The 22,608-nt window shown below is 38.8% G+C and overlaps 1 protein-coding gene across 3 annotated transcripts in view; it reads right to left on the bottom strand.

Annotated features, from left to right (window-relative positions):
• Positions 1 to 22,608, bottom strand: part of LOC126756006 (G protein alpha o subunit) — a 110,402-nt gene that overhangs the window by 79,652 nt on the left and 8,142 nt on the right. The window contains exon 1 of one of the 3 annotated variants that reach the window (XM_050468792.1): positions 1,672 to 1,865. The exons of the other annotated variants lie outside the window; for them this stretch is intronic. The gene's annotated coding sequence lies outside the window, so the exon portion shown is untranslated. Of the gene's footprint in view, positions 1 to 1,671; positions 1,866 to 22,608 lie in introns of those variants that run through there. 3 annotated transcript variants of the gene reach the window in all.

The following is a 22,608-nucleotide window of genomic DNA, read 5'->3' as shown; positions in this document are numbered from 1 at the left end:
ACTCTCTGACATGCTTCTGAGCGAATAAAAGAGACGTATGGGTTTCGGTCTTTGCTTAACCTTTTTGAAGAACAAAAAATGAATATTTCTTCAGCGAAGTATTAAAAAGTGAGTAATATATTTTTTAATTTTCAAAACTCGCTCTATAAGGGCACAGTACTGCTTAGGTTGCGGTGCAAATCTTAATTAAATTCTGAACTTTCTATACACTGTGGATGTCTAGGAAAGATTTGTTGGAGGTCAGTTTCTACTAGTTTCGGAAAAAATAGTCAACAAGAAAGCTTTTTTATACGATTATATTTCCATACATATGAGAACCGTGCTTTTCATTGTCTCTTTGTAGCAAGGTCTTTAACTTTTAACGCTCTGACATGGTTTTGAGCGAATAAAAGAGATGTATGGGTTTTGATCTTCGCTTAAATTTGTTCCAGAACAAAATATGAAAATTTCCTCAGCGAAGGATTAGAGAATGATTAAAATAATTTTTTAGTTTTTGAAACAATCTATTTAAGCGCACACCTTAGGTCATGGTGCAAACCCCAATTAAATTCTAAACTCTTTATGAGAGATTTGTTGGAGGCCAGTTCATACTAGTTTTCGAAAAATAGTCAACATACATATGTATGACTGGCTGTCTGTAGATTTTCCACATAAAAATTATTGGTCCTGACTTCTAAAAAATAAAATAGATTATAATTCCCGCTTACTGAGCGTTCAAGCAATTGGAGATATTATGTTGTTGGGGGAAAAACTTTCACCATGCAAATCTGAAAGCGTAAAAGACAACCAATGAAAACTGACCACTATTCAACACACACAATCGAGTACTACCGGAGTAATGAAGCAATGAACTCAGGTACCACTGGGTTTAGAAACATACATATGTGAGTATATTGAAATGAAATTTGCACACTTGTTATGCTTTGCTTTCTTCGAAGTACGCTCCTTGCCCGAGCAACTCTGTGGCCAACACACACATGAAAACAAACAAACATATGGCTCACTCCAGCTAACTGACTGCTTGACTGGTTCACTGTTAAGTGAGTGTCAAAGTTGGAGCGCATTGGAGAACTCAAGGAGTGCGAATGCGTGTGAACACACTGGAGGGTGGTGAGTTGGCGTAGTAGACACGCAATGAGAGTCTAGGGGTTGGTAGAGACGAGCAAGTCAGCTAGCACTACAGCTATGTATGGGCGAGTGTTTGCTGGACATTTGGGCGGTTGGGCGTTCGTTTCGCTTGCGCCGCACAGCATTATGGGCACCAGCAACAGAAGCACCAGCAGCAGCAGCAGCACAATGACACTGTATAATTTCCACAAATCATGAATCACTCAAACATAACGCGTATAGAGAAATTGTAATGCAAAAAAAAGGAGTGTTATTTGAGTTTTCACATATACGCTGTTAAAATTTGCTTTTTTTCGTTGATTATTATTATTAATTGCACAAAAAATTAACACAAATATTTTGCTTTAATATTTTTCATATATTTTCATTGATATTTGGCAGCACTTCTGTCAGTTTTTCGTTTGAAGAAGATTGAAAGCAGCTGCAAAGGACTTCATGGTCTGGCCACAGCGAGCCCACACACATTTCACATGTCCTGCCGTTTGCCACACAATTGCATGCACATAAAATAACGGTGAAAATTTATTTTTATTTAACGCCAACCTTTTAATTTTCAATGAAATAATTTTTTTTTATTTATTTATTTCAAATAGAATTTTTCCGCATTGCTACACTTTTTCACAGATTTTTTTCAAACATCGTCATACACGCTTTACACTAAATTGACAGCGAGCGATTGACCGAGAACGAAGTGAAAATTGTATGTTTCGTTAAACGATGGCTGCGACGACAAGCGACGTTGCGGAGCAGCCGAGCAGCGCTGAGTGGTGTAGTGTAGAAATTTATGTGGAGCCGCCCTGTTCGACAGGCACATATGGCATACACAACACATATGCATAAGCATTTGCGTCTGTGTATGTGTGTGTGTGTGTTTGGATACAACACATTACAGACAAGTGGAAAATTCTCTTAACAGGCAGCGTATTGTCTCACTAGCGGGTTAACAGTGCGTATACGGAACATAGAAAAATACAAATATACACACATATGCATGCAAACGGCGCATGAACGAAATGTAGGTAGGCACGAAGACACGAAGGCGTAAAGACGAAGCTGGCTACGGCAGGCGGGGAAACGCTGGAGAAAAAGTACAAAAACTACAACTACATTTTCACATTTTCCCCATTTACTCAATGGCCATACAAAACTGCATACATATGAGCACACACATACGTACAACAACACATATACAACAAAAAAAAATATATATATACAGACGTGCTTGTATACATTCATGTATTGGCACGTAATCGCATAAACATCCGACCAAAGTGGCGTTTACTTGAAGAGCGCTGAGAAGTACCAGAACAGCAATAAATACGACACACACACCCACACACACTTTAACATATGAATAGTCATAGTCACACATATGTACAAATTCGGTTGCGGCTCATAAACAGCCCCTAGAGCCAGCTATAACAGCTGCCACATTTCGTATTTGCTGATGTGCTACAGTTCGGCTGTGTGGCGGTTTGTCGCTTCGCTCCGCTGTTTGACGCTGGAAAATTGGAAATTCGAAAGCCGAAAGCTCAACGAAGCAAAAGTGCGCTCGTCATGCTCAATTAATTTGGTTTAATTGAAACAAGTTACGCACTTTTGTCCAAGACCGTAGTTCGGCATTATGGTAGAACTCTCATGCTAGAGTTCGGTATATACATTTTACTATGTATTATGTTTTAAAAACATTAAAAAATTACTTTTAGTAAAGAAAACCTAGAAAATAAGCTATCCGAACGAAGTTCCAAAGCCTAGTAGTACATGTTGTTGGTGTTAGAACTTCAGACAGTTGTTGCGTTTGAATTGTACGTACTTTGTGCCTTCATATCTTCATATGAATTATGTTTACTACCTCAATAAGTCTCGAAAGTTTTCGGGATCCCGAAATGGAAGTTTTTTAATCTCGAAATTTCGAGTGTTAGATCATTTCGTCCATTTTAATGTTCCCATACCGAAAGCTTTCGGGATCCCGAAAAGGAATTTTTTTAATCCCGAAATTACAAGTTTTTAACATTTTGTCTTTTTTAATGTTTTCATACTGGAAATTTTCGAGCTCCCGAAATTGAGTTTTCAAAATCCCGAAATCCTAATTTGCAAATTTTTAATTTCCCAGTTTGTCAATTTTCATGTTTTTATACCGAAAGTTTTCTGGATCTCGAAAATGAGTTTTCAAAATCCCGAAATGGTGAGTTTCCAAATTTTTAATTTTCTCATTTTGATTGTGAAAGTTTAGATACTGTAGAAATGACAATGGTAGTCAATGCGGCTTTCCTTTTCTTCTTCTTTATAGACATCGCTTACTCGTCTATAGCCGAGTTAACAACAGATCGCGAGTCGTTTCACGCCGATTCACGATATCAAATTCAGCCGGGTTCTTCTCCACCTGATCTCTCCAACATAGTGGAGATGTTCTTCTTCCCCTGGTTCCACCGGCGGCTACTGAATCAAAAATGTTCAAAGCTGGAGTGTTCTCTTTCATCCGGACAACATGACCTAGTCGCCGCAGCCACTGTCTCTTGATTCTCTATACTAAGCACATACATATGTCAGAGCCACCGCATATATCGGCGCAGTTGCTGAGACCAATGATATTGATATCGGTTTACGCATGCAATAGGTTAAAGAAGTAACACGATAGGTAGTCCCTTTGTCTGAAATATTGCGTGTTATTGAACGTCTCGAAGCGGTCCCCCCCGAACCTGACGGAGCTTTTGGTGTTGCTCAACATCTGGGTACTGCATTACGAATGAGGTGGACTCGTCTTAAAACTTCTTTTTAGCATAGATTTTATGCCACCGGCAGACTAATGCTTTATACGTTCGAACGACTCTTCAGTTCGGTGATGAAAAAGTGCCAGAACTTTACCAGTAAACAAACAAGCGGAACCTTTTTAAACTAACACAACTTAATATTTACTTAGAATACCGTTTACCAAACTAACAACAATTTACAACTTCAGTTAAGAATTGAAAATAAACTCTCAGAGATCTCTCAACATATGAGAAAGTTTCTCTGAAATCATTAAAACACTTTGAGTTGGCAACCCGCAATCTGAAGGGTGTTCCATGAAAGCAATTCGCCACGGTGGTGTTGGTAGAAAACAATTGCTGAGCGAAGTAGTTCTCACTACCCAAGTGAGTACACTGATGACAACTCGCGCTGTTGATGCTTTTGGAATTGCGCATGTGCAGTGATAAACACTCCCAGCTGGAATGCTGGATATGCCAGCAGCAGCAGGTTGTGTACCTTACACGCTGGATATACATACATATGTATGTCTATATGTCTGTACCAACATATGGATAATGCGAGTATGTATGGACCTGAGTGTTTGGAAGTGCGTAAGCACACGCACGAATAGAAGAATAACTCATCAGCAAACGAAGTTTCGGAGATTATGGGACGCAAAGAACATAGTACACAAATATGATTTTCGCTATTTTTACGCATTCACCGATTATTTTATTGCTGATTTTTGTTTATTTATTGTGGTTCTTATTCCATATTCAACTGTTTTTTTGAAATAATTTTTTTTTTTTTCGCGGAAATTCAAAACGGTTATGCCTCAGCTCTGCCCATGTGTTTCGCTCGTGGTGGAGCCTTAGCATTAGTTGGTCAATTTATCATTTGGTCATCTATCAAAGCAGGAGAGTTCGTGTCTTTCAAACGGGATTATTCGTTGACGTGGGCATACGATAAGGCTGATATGGTATAACTTGAGGGTTGTATTACTTTATTTATTTAATTGCTTAAGTTATACCCGAGCACCATACTCGTATAGCCTGAGGTCATATACTGGGTGTATAAACCCAGTGGTTGTTTAAAACGGTGTTCAGGATAGTTGGGTAGCTCTTCTAAGTCTCCTTCCTTTCAACCAGGTTATTTTGACTAAAATTTCAGAAGAAAATTGGTATATGTGTACATATTGTATTGACCAAAAGGCGTTGGGTCCACAAACCAGAGTACGTTTCACAAAATCGTCCCGAAGTAACGGGTATTCGAAGTGGAGATACTTTTTTCAATAAACTTTCTTAACAGATCACGTGTGAGTATTGCCAGGCTGTCATGTTTTTTTTTTCAGTATTTCCTGGTCATTTCATCATGGAAGGACTTACGCCTGAACAACTTTTACAAATCGTTCAACTTTATTGCGAAAATTCACGTTCTGTAAAGAATGCGTTTCGAGCATTTCGCTTTACTTATGGTCAACATAATCGGACTACTGAGTAACTATTCGCAACACCATCAATCATCTTGAGACCCAACATTCATTATTGGATCATATTCGTCCGAATAGACCACGTCCAGCACGCAGTGAAGAAAATATAGCAGCCAGAGCTGAGAGTATACACGAAGACCGTGGAGAGTCGATTCGGCGCCGTTCGCAGCAACCCGGACTGACGTATGGAACGACTTGACGCATTTTATGTTGGGATCCTAAATTGAAAGCGTACAAAATACAGCTTGTACAAGAACTGAAGCCGCTCGACCTTCCCAAGCGACAAAGCTCTATGGGCTCTTGAGTTCCAAGAGGATCCGAGGTTTTCGAGCCAAATTTTTTTCAGCGCTGAGACCCATTTCTTGCTCAATGGGCATGTAAACGAGACAAATTACAGCACTTGGTATGAAGAGCAATCTGAAGATATTCAAGAGCTGCCGTTTCATCCAGAAGAATCAACGCTTTGGTGGGGCTTGTGAGCCGTGGAATCGTCGGTCCATATTTCTTCAAAAATGATGCAGGTGATCACGCCATGGTAACCAACTATTTGATGCCTGAAATTGAAGATTTCTAGAGTGTCACTTAACGTCAAAGAGAGACAACTTTTCAAAGCCGGTGTACACGAGCACGGCGCTGCCTTACTAATTTTTATGCCCATCGTTTGAGTGAACGCAACGGCACATTTGACGAATTGTACTCATTACAATTCGCTATTTAATGCCTACAAATATATGTTTGTATGTTTGGCACTAAAAGCTGCGGCGACTTAGTTGCCCGGTGCCTCCGTGCGTTGTGATTGATTTGGTTGTTGGTTGAGGCTCTCTGGCAGGTTCAGACAACACAATATTTACTGACAGCAGCGATTTGTTCTTACGAACTTGAAAGTAGGTTCATATATGCATTGGTATGTATGCGTTGTCTGTGTACTTTTGTGAATTGCGTGTACAGTGAGGGAGAATTGCGAACGAGTGGGGTTAATAAATATTTTTAAAAGCATGCATGTCCAATCGTTTCTGCTTCTGAAGCTGTAAATTGTTCGCATGTCATAAAAAATTAACCAAGCCAATCCATCAGAGGCGAATCTGCGTATGAAAGAGATGCTTGAATTCCAGGAAAACACTTTGCACTTGTAAGGAAGACAGAAAGATTTGTCTTTAATTGCAAAAGTTGATGACAGAAGGGACATTGAAATCTCAAGTGCGGCCATCAGGTACAAATGGCCTCAACGAATTAATTAAGTTCCATCGAAATCGATTGCGCTGCTGCACACGAGCGGTATACATTTGGCTGGCACGTGCGGCAGAAGGCAATTCCCATGAAACTGTTTTGGTTAAGGCAACAAATTCAATTTTTTTTTTACTAAAAATTCGTGTTGCAGATAAAAGGTTTTATTAATGAAGAATAAAGTTCTACTAAAAAAATTTAAAGCATAACAATAAAAAAACTTAGCTTCGATTAGTCCTTAGCTACAAGACCCTTCACTGATGCATTTCTGATACCATAAAAGGTATAAAAAGATCTTTTCCCAGATTCTGATCCGTCCGCTTGTATGGCAGCTATATGCAATAGTGGTCCAATAACGGCGGCGGTGGATTGAAATGAGCACATCCAAGTTTCAAGGCAACTAGCTAGTGGACAGAGTACGAAGGGCTTTTGCGAGCTCTGCTCGAAATACTGATATCATTATAAAACCACAAAGATAACGTAAGAAGAAACTGAGTGTGAACAGCTTAGACGGCTTTGAAAATAAATATTGTAGGCTGGCAACAGAGTCACCTGTCTTCTCAAGCATTAATGTGAACCAAAAAAGTTGACCTTTGAAAACTTGGTTAAGAAGCAACATTGAGATACCCAAGTGACCAAGCCTTCTAAGTCGACGACCTACTGACTGAACTGTTGGATGCAGACAACTAAGAGTATAATAGGCTAGTTTATTGGAGCTTTTTGTTATACAAATTTGTACAGCAGATCCTAGAAAGGATCTTTTAATAGCAAAATATATAGTTGTGATATTTCAAAAAACTTTCGACACATTCGATATCAATTAACAATTTTTTACTCTTGCGGAGTCTCCAGAAGTGATCTAGTGATTGATGCCCAGAGTATATTGAAATTATGGAGGGAACACCTTTCCAGTCGAAGTAACAATAGAGCAGAGATTGTTATCATCCAGCCTGCTGAACATGAAAAATTTAAATAGTTGATTACCAATCGATGAGAGCAGACGTTCCATTGCCTGAACATGAAAAAGTTCGAATAGTAATTACCAGTCTGAAGAACAACAAAGCTGCCGGGGCCGATGGATTGCCGGCCGAGCTATTCAAACAGGGCGGCGAGGAACTGATAATGAGCATGCATTAGCTTCTTTGTAGAATATAGTCGGACGAAAGCTTGCCCAACGATTGGAATTTACTCTGCCCAATCCACAAAAAGGAAGACCCCACAATCAGCGCCAACTACCGTGGGATAGATAACCTTAACCTTAACATCGTATATAAGGTTCTATCGAGCATATTGTGTGAAAGATTATAGCCTATCGTCAACTAACTCATTGGACCTTATCAGTGTGGCGTCAGGCCTAGAAAATTAAAAACTAACCAGATAGTCACCATGCGCCGAGTCTTGGAAAAGACCCCTGAAAAGAGATTCGCACACAAGGAGCTGCCTTTATGTTGCGATGTCTGAATTTGGTATCCCCGCAAAACTAATATGGCTGTGTAAACTGACGTTGGGCAATACAAGAAGCTACGTCAGGATCGGGAAGAACCTCTCCGAGTCGTTCAATACCAAACGAGGTTTCAGACAAGGCGACTCAATCGACTTCAATCTACTTCTGGAGAAAATAATTCGAGCTGCAGAGCTGAATATAAAAGGAACAATCCTCTAAAAGAGTGTACAGCTGCTGGAGTACGCTGAGGACATCGATATCATTGAACATAACAACCGCTCCGTTAGATCTGATTTTTCCAGGTTGGATAACGAAGTGAAGCAAATGGGTCTGGTAGTAAACGAGGACAAGACGAAATATCTCCTGTCATCAAACAAACAGTCTTAGCTCCCACATCACTGCTGACCGTCACAACTTCGAAGTCATAGATAATTTCGTTTATCTTGGCACCAATAACACCAAATTAACATCAACAACAGAATTACTCTTGCCAATAGGTGCTACTTCGGACTGAGTAGGCAAAGTCCTCTGCCGACGAACAAACACCAAATTCTACAAGTCACTCATCATCTCCGTCCTGCTGTATGGTGTAGAGGCACGGTGACAACATCCGATGAGTCGACGTTACTAGTTTTCGTGAGAAAGGTTCTGCGGAATATTTATGGTCCTTTGCGCATTGGCAGCGGCGAATACCGCAGTCAATGGAACGATGAGCTGCACGAGATATATGACGACATTGATATATGTACATAGTTCAGCGAATCGAGGAACAGTTGCGCTGACTACGTCATATAGTTCGGATGGAAGAGCACACTCCATCTCTGAAAGTATTCGATTTAGTACCCGCCGGTGGAAGCAGAGGAAAAGGAAGACATCCACTCAGTTGGAAAGACCAGTTAGAGAAAGACGAGACTACACTTGGTATCTCCAATTGGCGCCAAACAGTGAAAAGGAAGAACGACTGGAGCGCGTAAGTGGTGGCTAAGTCAATAATGGAGAAGAAATTGGACAACCTATCCTAAGATTTCTACAAATCCATCCTTCTCACCCATGGCTGACCAATGAAAATGGTTGCAAATGATAATACCAAAATTCAGTTGGTTTTGAGAATCACAATTAATGTAATTTCGCATTAAAATGTGGCAACTACCGAAACAAATTGTGCAGCTAACAAGCTGAATATAACTTTGATATTTAACAATTTTCGCAAAAATTCAATTATTTTTGTCATTGCGCACAGTTTCATCCGAAATCTCATTAGCAATTTTCCTTTTATCAATTTCGGCAATTTTATTGTTATCGCGCTGTTTAATATCGATAATCCATATGGTGGCAGATAACCATAGAGTGCGGAAGCGGCGAACAATGTCAGACAAAAATAGCTGCCAACAACAACAAACTACGTATGTATGTACATGCATTCATAGTTGTGAAAGCAAACATACATATGTATGTATATACACACATAACGGTACACATAACCATTTCCGGTGAGTGCTTGCAAAAAATTGCGGTATATCGGGCCATTAAGGTTGAAAATAGTTTTTCTAATCTAACAAGCGAAATAAATATGCACATACATACATATGTATGTGTGTGTGCATGTATGTGTACTCGCATATGTTTGTATCTATGCAAGTGTGCCGTTATCTACATATATACTGCTCCAAAATCGAAATATTTAATTCAACAAAACAAAAATGGCGCTCAATTGACTTACTTCAAATGTCGTGTGATGCCACCAAACAGTCAATTTCGCCTCAAAACTGCTCGGTGTGTGTTCGTAAATGTATGTGTGAGTGTATTTTTTCATATTTTTTGTTTTAAATCTTACTAAATTGATTTGGTGAGCAAAACACAAAAGTCAAGCGACCAGCGCTGCCGCTGTCGATGGCGCTGATGAGTGACAACAACAACAAGAAACACCATCATAACAACAACAACAAGAAGAATATATATAACAACACCAATAACAAATATAACAACAACAGCAAAACGTTTGCAAAGTGTCATACTGACAACAATAAAAGGGAACGGCAATAACGGCAAAACTGCAATGCAATCAAGTGGAGAATTGACAACTCAGTGCCGCAGCGTTTAACCGCCGTGGCCAGCGTAATTTTACATTTGTAGGTGTGCGTGTGTGTGTGTGTCTGTGTCCGACCGGTCGAGTGCGAAGGGGTTGCCCATTCGTTTACGAGCTCTATGCGTGCACACAATTGATGCCATAACCGGGACAGATCTACTTGACTTTTCAATTAAATTCTACTCGTTGATTTCCATTTATTATTTTCATTTTTTTTTTCATATTTACAAAGTACGTTTATTAATTTAGCTAGCTTTTTTCTCAATTTTTTCATCACTTTGACTTTGTTTTTATTTAGTTGATCTTTGGCTTTGCTAAATTATGCAATTTGTGTGTGTTTGTCTCCACATCTGTGGCACAGTTTGCTAGGAAACGTTGCATTTACAATACATTCATAGATAGAACCAAGAAATATTGGCATTTAAGCAAATTGGAGGTAATTTCATTGAGCGTAAAATGTTATTTATTTTTATGGGTAATAATTCGATATCGAAAAAAATAATAATAAATCTACCAACATACAAATCGTCAACTAAAATGCAAAATAACGTAACTTTATTTTTCATAAGTTTATAGAAAAAGGAAGAAAATATTTATAATAGAAACCTCTTATACAAGGTGTATTTCAAAGTAAACAGGACTTTCTGAATCTAGCGACCCCTAGTGGCGTCATCTATATGTCGACTGGTGCGTTACAATTTGCTAACTTTATCGATTGTCCAGTGAGAATTTCATGACATTTCGTCATGACATTGGAAGTGAAGTTACTGCGTTTTAAGTGTCAGTATGTTTGTGTTATCGGTGCGAAAATGAGCTTCGAACAAAGAGCCAACATTAAATTTTGTTTTAAAATTGGTGAAACTTTTACCGAAACGTTTCAATTGCTGAAACAAGTTTATGGCGATGATTGCTTATCCCATAGCAGAGTGCACGAGAGGTTTAAATGTTTTCAAAGTGAGGACATAAATGACTATCAACATGTGGGCCAATCAAAATCCGTGGACACCGGAAATTCCATCGAAACTGTGCGTGAATTCATCAAAAATCAGCCGAAATCATCATGGAAATTCATGGAAATGGAATTGAACATCTCCTAAACATCGATTTATCGCATTTTGACCGAACATTTGGGCTTACGAAAGGTGTGTGCACGGTTTGTTCCGCACAAATTGACTGACGATCAAAAATTGCTCAGAATCCATCTCATCGATCGACGCTTGTGACCAATTATTTGACCAAAAATTACATTTTAATCATTAACCACTCCCCGCTTTTCGGAAAAATGCATTTGCTCATGAAAGGAAAGCGTTATGCAGACGTAGAGGTCATTCAAAAGGCTTGCACCGGCATACTGGCGGCCATACCGGCCAACGAGCTAAAACACTCGTTCGACATGCTTTTGGACCGTGCAAAAAGCTGTATTGAAGCAGAAGGAGACTATTTTGAATAAAATAAATTGATTTTGCGTAAAAAACCATTTGTTCTGTTTTTTTTTTGAAGTCCTGTTTACTTTGGAACGCACTTGTATTAGACCAGGGTAAAAATGAGAAATTCATAGTTGATTGATAGATTATGCCAATTACGGCGAAACTATGAAAAAAGTTATATGGTAATGTCGTAGATAATGAAAAGATCTACAACTTTTGTTTATGAACTTTTCCACATAACCTCAAAATTTATATGAAAAATTCCCATAACTAAATTTTTATTTTTATATTGTACAAAACATAGTCCTTTCAGGAAATTCTATTGAAACTTAGCTTCTTTTGTCCCAAATTTATTTATTTGTTTTTTAACCAAAAACATTTATTTCTTTTCCTTACATAATATCGAAAAAATCCCTAAATTTCAATCAAAAAATTTCTAGTCCAAATACTAAACCTGACAATCATGCTGATGATGCGGAATGCTCATGGTGCGCAATGGAAATGTGCTGAGGTTATTTTAATTCTTAAACCCGGAAAACCTGAACATCTGGTTAATTCTTGTCGATCAATTAGTCTACTGGTAATTATCTCAAAAGTATTCGTAAGAACATTTTTACGTATTTTTTTGCCGGTGTTGGAAGACAAACAGCTCATTCCGAGTCATCAGTTTGGCTTCAGAAAATGTTATGGCACAATTGAACGATGTAATAGGGTAGAACACTTGAAAACTCGGATTTGAGAGCTGTTCGTGCTGGCTTGCCCCAAGGCAGTATACGCGCCCCTGTGCCCTGCATTCTTTAGACTTTCCAGAGATCAACTCACTAAGATCAAAGTTGGGGCAGCTATACTGGGGACCTATAGCCCCTTAAGCAAAGTAGTTCAGAGTGATCCGTAGAACATTTTCGGCATACGCGATTTTTCCGTCTTTTCGGCAATCCGTTTTAATGTACATACACACATACTTGTGAATATACATATGTAAATATGTATATGTCTACTACACAACCTATATAAAAATATTTTTATAAAAAAATCCAATAGTTTATCACTCAAACTTTTTGTATACCTCCCTTACTCGATAGTCCCACAAAATTAATCTTGCTCCTAAATGTAGGCCAACATTTTTAGCAAAGACACACACCTTATAGAGGCTTTTGTCTTTAGATATGTGGTTTTCAAAGACACAATTTTCGATGTGATCGTTGACAAGTTGACAGCTGTTATACTCAGTTTGGTTTGATATTTTTTAATAAAAAAAAACTTACACCGAAACAACGTTTACTCTAGTTGATAATGCGCATCCTTAGCGACGATACAGTGCGCAAGGAAGACGTTATTGCTGTTGTGAAGCATAGTATCGAAGACTACCCGAATGAATTCATCCGCGCAACAATTGAAGCTGTGCTCATTCGTTTTATTAAAAATTTTGGGAAGGCTCTTGGGTAGCGGAAGTCATTGGTCCCTATTTATTCAAACCTGAAGCTTTCCAAAATATTACTGTCAATGCTATCATTAATACGGTTTCATAGCTGAATTGGAGGAGTTTGATGTGAATGACTTTGGTTCCAACAATACGGTACAATCACTTTATTGAAGGCAACTTTTAGTGATCTTGTTTCTTTGGTTTGTTTCTTGCATTCCAAGATCGTGCGATTTAACACCGCTGGACATTTTTTGTGGGGTTATGTGAAGTTGCTTGTCTACGCAGATAGCCCGAGACGATTGCGCCTTGGAAGATAATATTCGGTGCGTTATTGCTGATATAGCCACAATTGTTGCATATAGTTGTCGAAAATGGGGTCTTTCGGTTGGGACTTTCTCGAGCCAGCGCGCAAGATATTTTAAAACATAAAGGCAAACCAGTATCTTTATAGTAAGACTAAATTTTTGGCGATAACATTAAATTATATGTATTTTATTTCTTTTTGAAAACATAAGGCCCATTTCTGGTTCAATGGGTATGTAAACAAGCAAAATTGCGGCATTTGGGACGAAGAGCCATACTGAAAAGATTCAAGAGCTTCCATTTTATCCAAAAAAAAGGTGTGGTGTGGTTAGTGAGGCGGTGGAATATTTCTTTAAAAATGATGCTGGTGAGAACAAAACCGTCAATGGAAACTGAAGCTCGTGATTTTGGCGACATTTGATTTCAGCAAAACGGCGCCACTTCCCACACATCGCAACAATCAATGGATTTATTGAGAGAACACTTCGCTGAGCAGATAATTTCACGTTTTGGGCCGGTCGATTGGCCACCAAGATCGTGTGATATCATACCGCTAGACTTCTTCCTCTCGGAAAATGTAAAGTCTAAAGTCTTTGCGGACAATCCCGATTTGATTTAAGTCTTGGAGCACAACATCATTCGTGTCATTCGTCAGTTACCAGTTGAAATGCTCGAATAAGTCATCGAAAATCGGACTCAACAGATAGACCATCTGAGACGTAGCCGCGGCCAATATTTGAAAGAGTTAATCTTCAAAAAATAAATGCCAAAGAATGTGTTTTCGAATGATAATAAACATTCCCCATGAAATTTGAAGTTTCTGTGTTTTTTCTTTAGACATGTAGGAAACTTTGAAATGGATAACCCTTTATATTTTATAAGGTCTACGATGCTTCCTTCTAAAAACCTTACACAATTGTAACATAAAGTTAACCGAGTTACAGATAAAGAGACGGTAAACAAAAATTACGGTAAAAATAAACACAAATGTCTGTCACAACTTACTGTAAATAATTGGCGCTTGGAGCAAGACTCTCATATTTCTACTTTTCTTTCTCAAAATCTTAAACCTTGTAATAAAATGTATTTTGTTTGACATCTTAAAATCATCATGAGTGGATGTATGCCCGGATAAATCATCAAAAGCAATGTGACATTTTTACACACACACACTATCAAACTTCCGAAAGTAGCAGAAGAAAAAGAAGAGGATAAACAACGTAATATCCTGTGTGGCATTGCCAACACAAAGCCACCAAAGCAACAACAAAAGCAAAGTTCTCATTTGATTAGTCTCCATCCCTCGCTGTCGCAGACGCTATCTCGCTCATGGAAAACTCGTTACTTCCAACTCGCCTCCCTTGTGAATTCCAGTCAACATTGGAATATTACTTCATTTACATATAAAAGGTTGCTATGTAAGCATTAGTTGCAAAACGCTCGGTGAGTGTGTATGTATGTGTGTGCGTGTGTGCATGATATAACAGTTAATTGTGTGAGCACTATTGTCAGAGTGGCGAAAGCTTTAGACAGCACACACACCCACACATTGCTTTTATTAGCCTAGTTTTCGGCGCAGTGCGCAGTTGCTTTGCCAAATGCTGAAATATTGAATGAAAATGCTGCCAAATTGTAGATATATAACGTTGAATGAACACAGTCACATGGGGTGACCGTACATAGATACATACATACACACACATGTACATACGTTTATGGCTAGTGCTTTGTGTAGCTGTATCAAGTGTAGAAATGAGTAAGTTTGTATTATTTGATATTTGTCTAGTTAGGAGAAAAATTATTCTCGTAAATAGATTATTTCATAGACAAAAATTTTGTAAATTAATAAATACTTAATATTATTGTTATTGTTATTAATTAGAAAACGAATTAAATAAACCAGAGATCTGTGAAAGAAAGCGTCATACAATGTTTTTCCAAAATAATAGGCCGTTAATTCTGGTAGCCAGAAGTTTTCCCCGATTATCAAACAAGCAAATTTTCACCAATATTGCCACCTGGATGCAGTGAAACACAGACGAGGAAGCTAGAGGCATATCAGAACACTGCGCTCCGGACATCCTCCAGATGTCTCCCATCGAACACTTGCATATTGAGGCTGGTATGCTTCCAGTTAAGAAGCATAATGAACTCCTCTTCATGCAGTTTCTGCTGGGGTGCTTTCGCACCTCCTAGGAATCCCTCATAGAGCATCAAAAGGGCTTTCCTCAACTACGTCGATAACATAAAACAATACGCTGACCAGACTTCGGGCGCAACTAACTTCAGAAATGCATTGACCCTCATTCACAGTGGACCATTAAGGTGATATTCTTGTCTAGGATTTTGAAAAAATCGATTTTTTTATGGATATCTCGAAAGTTTGGACTTTCAAAAATATGACCTTGGAAGGATTTTTCAAAATTCGACTTATTTTCGGAGATATAGCCGATTTTGTGACGTGGCGTCCGTGTTCACTAGAATTGTCTTCTAAACTTTAAACGCGTTTTTCTCAAAGCTGACTTTTTTCGGAACGTTACCCACGATTTCTCAGGTTCTACTGGACCGATTTACTTGAAATTTTTAAAGAGTCTTCTTTATATGCTTGTCTATGGTTGGAACTAGCCCGTTCCCCAAATTATTTTTATTATTTTTAAAAAATTCGAAATAGTCAGAAAAATTGATCGAAAAAACTTTTTTTCAGGCAGTCGCCATTTTGTGAAAAAAAAATTTTCCACTTTTCGCTTTTCCACTTTTTAGATTAATAATCTTTTTTTTTTTGGTTTCAGATAACTAGGAGGGTTGAAATCATGGGTATGGTCACGTGGAAATTTTTAGAGGCCCCCCACTTCGTCAGCTCATAACTTTTGAAATTTTTTACTTTTTTTAGTTTTTAATTTTTTTCTGTACTCTTCTAAAATTAACAAATAACTAATAAAAAAATGGATGGTAAAAATATTAATTGCTTTTTTTTGACGACACTTTAAAAACTACCTGAAATTTATGCTTCTGGATCAGAATACCCCCTTAACACCTTTACCGGCTCCCTCTCAGTGAATGGCGTACTTGGTGTCAAACTACCACCCATTGCAGACGACGAGCTCGAGTTGCCGCCAGAATCGAGAGTAACCCTTGCGCAGCCTCGTTCTGGACCTCGACATATCAAACATATGTACACCGTGCAACGAGCCCCGCACGACATCACGCAGCCACCTCTTTTTGCATGCCCTGCTAACCCTACTCATCTTAAACCTCTCTCCCTATGGTCCGACCACCGACAGTGCGTTTCTTCTGCCTACCGTTAGATGACCTCGATGACAACTTTTCTAGTCTTTACCATTCAAACGGAGATTAGGTACCATTTACAACAACAACAACACCAGTAAAGTCCACCCAGATGTTTGAAAATCCTAATTTTAGCTATATGGGGGCTAGGGCAAGTTTTTACCCGATTTTATCCATTTTAGACGCAAGGATCCGCCGTTATTAAAAAACAATCTCTCAATTTTATTAAGATAACTCACATATTTGCCGATATATGCGGTATAAAGTCAGTCAGAAATTCGAAGAACTTTCTATTAGGTATATGGGGGCTAAAAGAAATATTGACCCGATTCAAACCATTTTTGATATACAATTCAATTATATTTCTCACATATTGATCGATTTTTGGGCAAAAAGTCAACTGTTGCACAATTTTTAGTTATAAGTTAGCACATACCACAAAGGCGATACTGTAATATTAGACGGATATATTGATTGGTTCTTGATTTGTATTCGAGAAAGTGAATGAATAAGATGGAATTTAAAATTGTGTTATATGGGAAGTAGGCGTGGTTCTTATCCGATTTCGGCCACTTTAGCAAAGTAAAATGGAAATTTGAAAATAAACCTAAAGTAAAGTAGATCCGGATATATGTGATTTCAAAGAAGGGTTGGAGGTGTCACGCCCATTGTACAATTTTGGATTTAAGGACCTCTTGCATAATCCTCGGTGTGGAATTTCGGATTTAAGGACCTCTTGCATAATCCTCGGTGTGAAATTTCATGCCTTTGGCTTATTTAGTTATTTATTTATCGCGCTTTTAGTAGTTTTTAACATTATATGTGGATTGAGATGGGCGTGGTTATCATTCGATTTCACCTATTTTCACGCTGTCGCAAGAGCTGTCCAAAATGATTTGTCTTGTGAAAATTTGGGTGATATAGCTTGAATTGTCGGGAGATAGTATACATACATAAAACCTATTGGATATCCTCCGTCCACGCCTACTTTATAAAAATTCTCAAACCACAGGTGCCTCTCATTATTGCGATTCGTTGTACCAAATAACAGTTTTGTATCTTAGATTACGGCTTAGTTATGTCAGTTTATAGATTATACACAAACCAATGCAGTGTGCCCTTACGGTAATATTCATCCATACATAAACTCTACTACTATTTCCACAGCAAAGCCTCTAACGGCATATTAAGGCAAGCATAAGCACTATTTCTTCCGCCTAACGACATGCTTACCAAATGAGAAAGGCAAATTGCTCATCTAAGCCAAATTAATTTAATTTATTGATTGCATTAACATGCAAAAAAATTGCTGGCAGACCTATCCTTGGCATTTACATTTGCTGTGTTGGTAGCTACAACACACATACTGACACATGGAAGCCATTGTTACATAATTTATTTATGCTTAGAACAAAGCTGTACCGATTTAGCGGTAATTGCTCTCAAAGTAAGCGCCGCACATACAGGCAAATAAATATATATGTATATATCTTTTTATAAAGCGGCAGACCAGGTTAGTTCGACTCGCGGTTGTTCTATTCAGCTTTAACAACTGAAATTATTCTACAAAGAAGTTCGATTAATTTTTTGGTGGGCGGAATCAAATTTCTGGCTGGTGCCGAAACGTTCAGAATGTTGGAAAAGGCCTTCGGTGATAATTCTTTGTCGCGAGCAAGTGTTTTTGGAACACGTTGACGACGAGCCATGACCAGGCCGGTCATCAACGTTAACTGATGATCAAGACGTCAATAAAATAAAGGAATTGGTGCTTGAGCATCGACGATTAGCAGACAGATATCTTACTGGCATTTTGAAAAAATCCGAAGTATCAGTGAAAACCATTTGAAAGATTATTTGGGACCAACAAAAGTGAAAACACGATTAGTTCCAAAATGACTCAGTTTTTTCGGAAAACAGTGTCGCGTTAACGTCTGTAAAACAATGCTCTCCGACTACCAGGATGCCATCAAACGTGTTATTACTAGCGATGAATCTTGGATCTATGCTTATGACCCGAAAACAGAAGTTCAATCGGACGAATATCGTGACAAAGGTGAGCCGAAGCCGAAAACACCACGTCAAGCAGGTCGAAAGTCAAGGTTATGGTGACAGTTTTCTTCGATTATCGAGCTGTGTTGCACTCCGAATCCCTTCCGACCGGCCAAACTGTCAACAAGAAATACTATTTGAGTGTTATGTGTCGTTTGCGCTAAGCTATTCGTAAAAAGAGGCCGGAATTATGATCCGACAACTCAAATATCAAAAGAGTCGGTCTCTAAGTAAAAAACCGGGCTCAGGAGCAGCAAAGAAAACATCTTCTGGGAAGGATCGGCAAATAGAACACATTAGCTTAAATGATCGATTCAAAACCACTGAGGACATCAGGATGAAGATCATAGAAGATATTAAAACCGATATCACTGCTAGAACTGTACGAAACAGGCTCTGGGATACTGGTTTGAACGCTCGACGACCCGCAAAAAACCACTTTTGATCAAGAAATTGCTTCAACAACGCCTCCGGTGAGCTAAAAAGCACCAAAGCTAGACTGAAGTCGATTGGCAGAAAGTAATCTTCTCTGACGAGTTCAAGTTCAACAGATTATGTGGAATATCGTACGTAAGGAGAGAAACTGATGAACGCTAAAGCGAAGAATGCGTCCGAAGAACGGTTAAGCAGGGAGGTAGCCGAATTGTTTGGGGATGCTTTTCTTACCATGTACTTGGAAGACTGGCTCTATTAGATGGAACAGTAAACGCAATTAAGTTTCAGCAAATGCTGGCGGAATATTTAACACCCTCATTTGAAGAGTACTTTTCGCAAATAAACGATCTCATCTTCTTGGATGATCCTGCGTCAAGTCATCGTGCCATTTTTTCTAGGTAAAAGACTTCACACAAACACATACAATACTAAACAACAAAATCTAAGACACTTGGCCGAAAAAATAGGAAAAACCATGACTTTTTAACTGTTTCGGTTTCATGTAAAATAGACGTCCTTTGTGATTTTTTGTAATAGTTAAAGAAATATGGGCCGCTCACAAAGAGAAAACAGGTACATATGTGCACTTCGACTTTATTTTTGAAGTTCACAAGCGGTATTAGGTTATAAATATCATCATTTTATCTCAGATTACAATACTTTGAAGAGCTATTTCTACTTTAAAGACCGAACTGAGCTAAGAGTTCTGTATTAAATAAAGAGAATACCACAGAAGATCTATCTCATCTTGCAATTTATCTGACCGCCCTTGTAAATATCATACTTAGGTACATGTAAATCATTCAAAATAGCGTGAAGAGCGCTTAACGCGCCTCGGGTCCAACACTTCAACATCGAGGAGAAGACGACTATGTGACAAACTATAAAGCAAAAGCACCAAAAAAAAAAAATAAGTTGCTTATCCTGCCTCATCTGCACTATTTAACACTTGTTTTTGTTATTTCTTTTTTGTCGTTATTGTTTTTGTTTTTATTTCAGTCATCGTCGCCGATAAGTTTTACCCTGTTCGAGCGCGAACAATTACTAGGCGTAGTAAAGCCCTATACATTTATAATGTATGTAATGGTTGTTGTTGTTGTCAAGAAGGTTACAATGCAGCAGCAACGTCAACAACAAGAAATGACATTAAAAAAATTCAGTTGCAACAGTTAAAACAAACAACGTAAGCAAACAAGCCTGAAGGAGAGGGTGGAGAGCGCCACAATTTGGTGTACGTGCAAGAGAAGCAACCAGTGCCGCCCACTCAAGAGGGTAGCCATGTGCATATGCAGGTAACACCGGTAGTTGTAACGAGACAGTTGAGTGTTCGTTGTTGTTGTGAACTCGATTTTGCTCTGCTGCCGTTGGTAGATGCCTATTTAACGATACGTCGTCGTCGTCTCGGTTGTGCAATTTAGAATTTAGTCTCCGCTACAGTGATTTCCATTTAAATATGTACACACCGTTGAATGCAGTATGCATGATAATTAACCCTGTTGGAATATGGTGGCGGTGTGAATAATAACAATTAAGAAGAATGGGACAAATATGGCATCATTGTTGATTTTTTTTAGAAAAATTACAGCTAACAATTGACAATTGACAGCTGACGCTTAGTCAAAATCCAAGTAACGGTCTGCTATTAACATTAGTTGAAGAATAGGTCACGTATGGTATCAGACCTTGGGTCTATTGTGGCCTCTCTTAAAGACCCACCTAGCCCCAGCATATTGATAAATTCCAAAATACTGCTAGGTGCTAGTAAGGCGATGTGATCTCTATTTGGAAAGATGGATCCCAGGGCTTCCTATCTGCATCTGCTTGCTTTTCAATTAGTATTTTTTTCTGAAGTTCCATTCAGGCTTCTCTTAACTTTTTCGCAGAACCGTCAATTTGCATAATTGAAGCTTCCTTTTCTCTATGTTATATAATGCTTCTTTGAGCTTATAGAGGGGCCAGTTTAGAATGCGACAAGTAGCCCGAGTTTGTCCCTAGGGAGATTGATTATATATTTAAACCTACTGAGGTTATATCCCATCAATAACACCTACCTACTTCTTCCTTGCGGAGCAGCTCCTTTATGGTATGAGGACCCACCGCGATGAAGAGTTCAGGTCATACCATATTGGTGGATGCTGCGAAGGCAGCGATCTCATTAGTCAGTTCATTTCCTGTTATACTTGGTTACGTTCCGACTATACTATTCAGTCGATTTGATCTCATAGGCAGGCATTGCTTTAAGTGCCGCTTGACTGTCGCTAAGTATGGTTATGCGTTAATTGCGTTGGATGTTTATTTTAAAGCTTCGACTTATGGCAAAGACTTTTGTTTGAAAAGTGCTCGGAAAACTTCCAATAAGTATAGAGAGTTTAGTGTGTGGTCCTGCGACTCCTGCACCAATCGCGCCGACGTTTACAAGCCGTCGGTGTACCACTGGATAGTACTATCCCTAAGCATAAGTAGCTTGAGAGTGGAATCATTCCATTCAGCCTTACTGCTAAGGATAGCCTTGAACTTCTTGGTGAAGTTTACCCTTTTGGCAATGCTGTCTCTTGGGAGAAGAGTCATTGGTATTACATCTCTTAATTCTTTCATTCGCTGGTAAGAGATTACCTTACCTCTGCCACACCCTTCTGCTGTCATTTGGAGCAGTGTCTGCGGACAATCTTGTCAACAGAAGTTGAAAACACAGTTTCGAGAAAGGTTTTGACTATAAAGCTGACCTCGAGCTCGCTACTTTTCAAGCCTGTAACTCGAAAACTATTCCACGGATCAACTTGATCATTGAGGACAAGACATCTAGAGATGTTATAGAACTAGAATAAGACAATAAGAAAATCGTTTTTTTTTGGAGCCGTGAACTCCATGTAACCGCGTAAATACAATTTTACTCTCACGATAACTTTTTGAACCAGAAATGTCAAATTTCCAATTGGGTTGGATATTGCTGCACTCACCCACACGCGCGGAAACAAGTCGCTCGCATTAAAGACGACAGTTCGCCGAGTGCAACGAGTACTTAGAGTTCGACAAGTGGGAGTTACCGTATGCCTTAGTAAACACACTCACACATACACACACATGTATATACATATATGTGTATTTTTGCACAAAATGCAGGCGATTTTGGCGACTGGTCGGTGGTGAGTGAGCGGAAGTGAGTTGCATTGCAATCAGGCAAGTGGAAGGAATTTCCTTCTGTTGAACAAGCACGTGTGTGTTTAGCTGTGGGCGTGTGTGTGTGTTGCAGCAACTTTCTACAATGTTGTCGGAACGCCAGACAACGATTTTGCCTGCCAGAGTTGCACACAAAAAATAGACAAAATGAAAGCAACAGAGGAAGTGGGCCGATAGTAGGCTCGTATTTGCTGCAGTTTAGGGCATAATATAGACAATCGTAGACACCATACACACACACACACATCGGCACGAACGAAATATTCAAACAAGTGCTCCTTCAATCAAACATACACACACACACACAAAAGTACTTACATATATATAACGGTATTTTCGTTGGCTTGTCAAATGACATTCATGGAGCGGAGGATTAAAAGCGATTTACTGGTGGAAAACTACTAGAAA

Source organism: Bactrocera neohumeralis, chromosome 4 (genome assembly GCF_024586455.1).
Source record: "Bactrocera neohumeralis isolate Rockhampton chromosome 4, APGP_CSIRO_Bneo_wtdbg2-racon-allhic-juicebox.fasta_v2, whole genome shotgun sequence".
Lineage (NCBI taxonomy): Eukaryota > Metazoa > Arthropoda > Insecta > Diptera > Tephritidae > Bactrocera > Bactrocera neohumeralis.
This window is presented reverse-complemented; position numbering and strand designations above follow the sequence as displayed.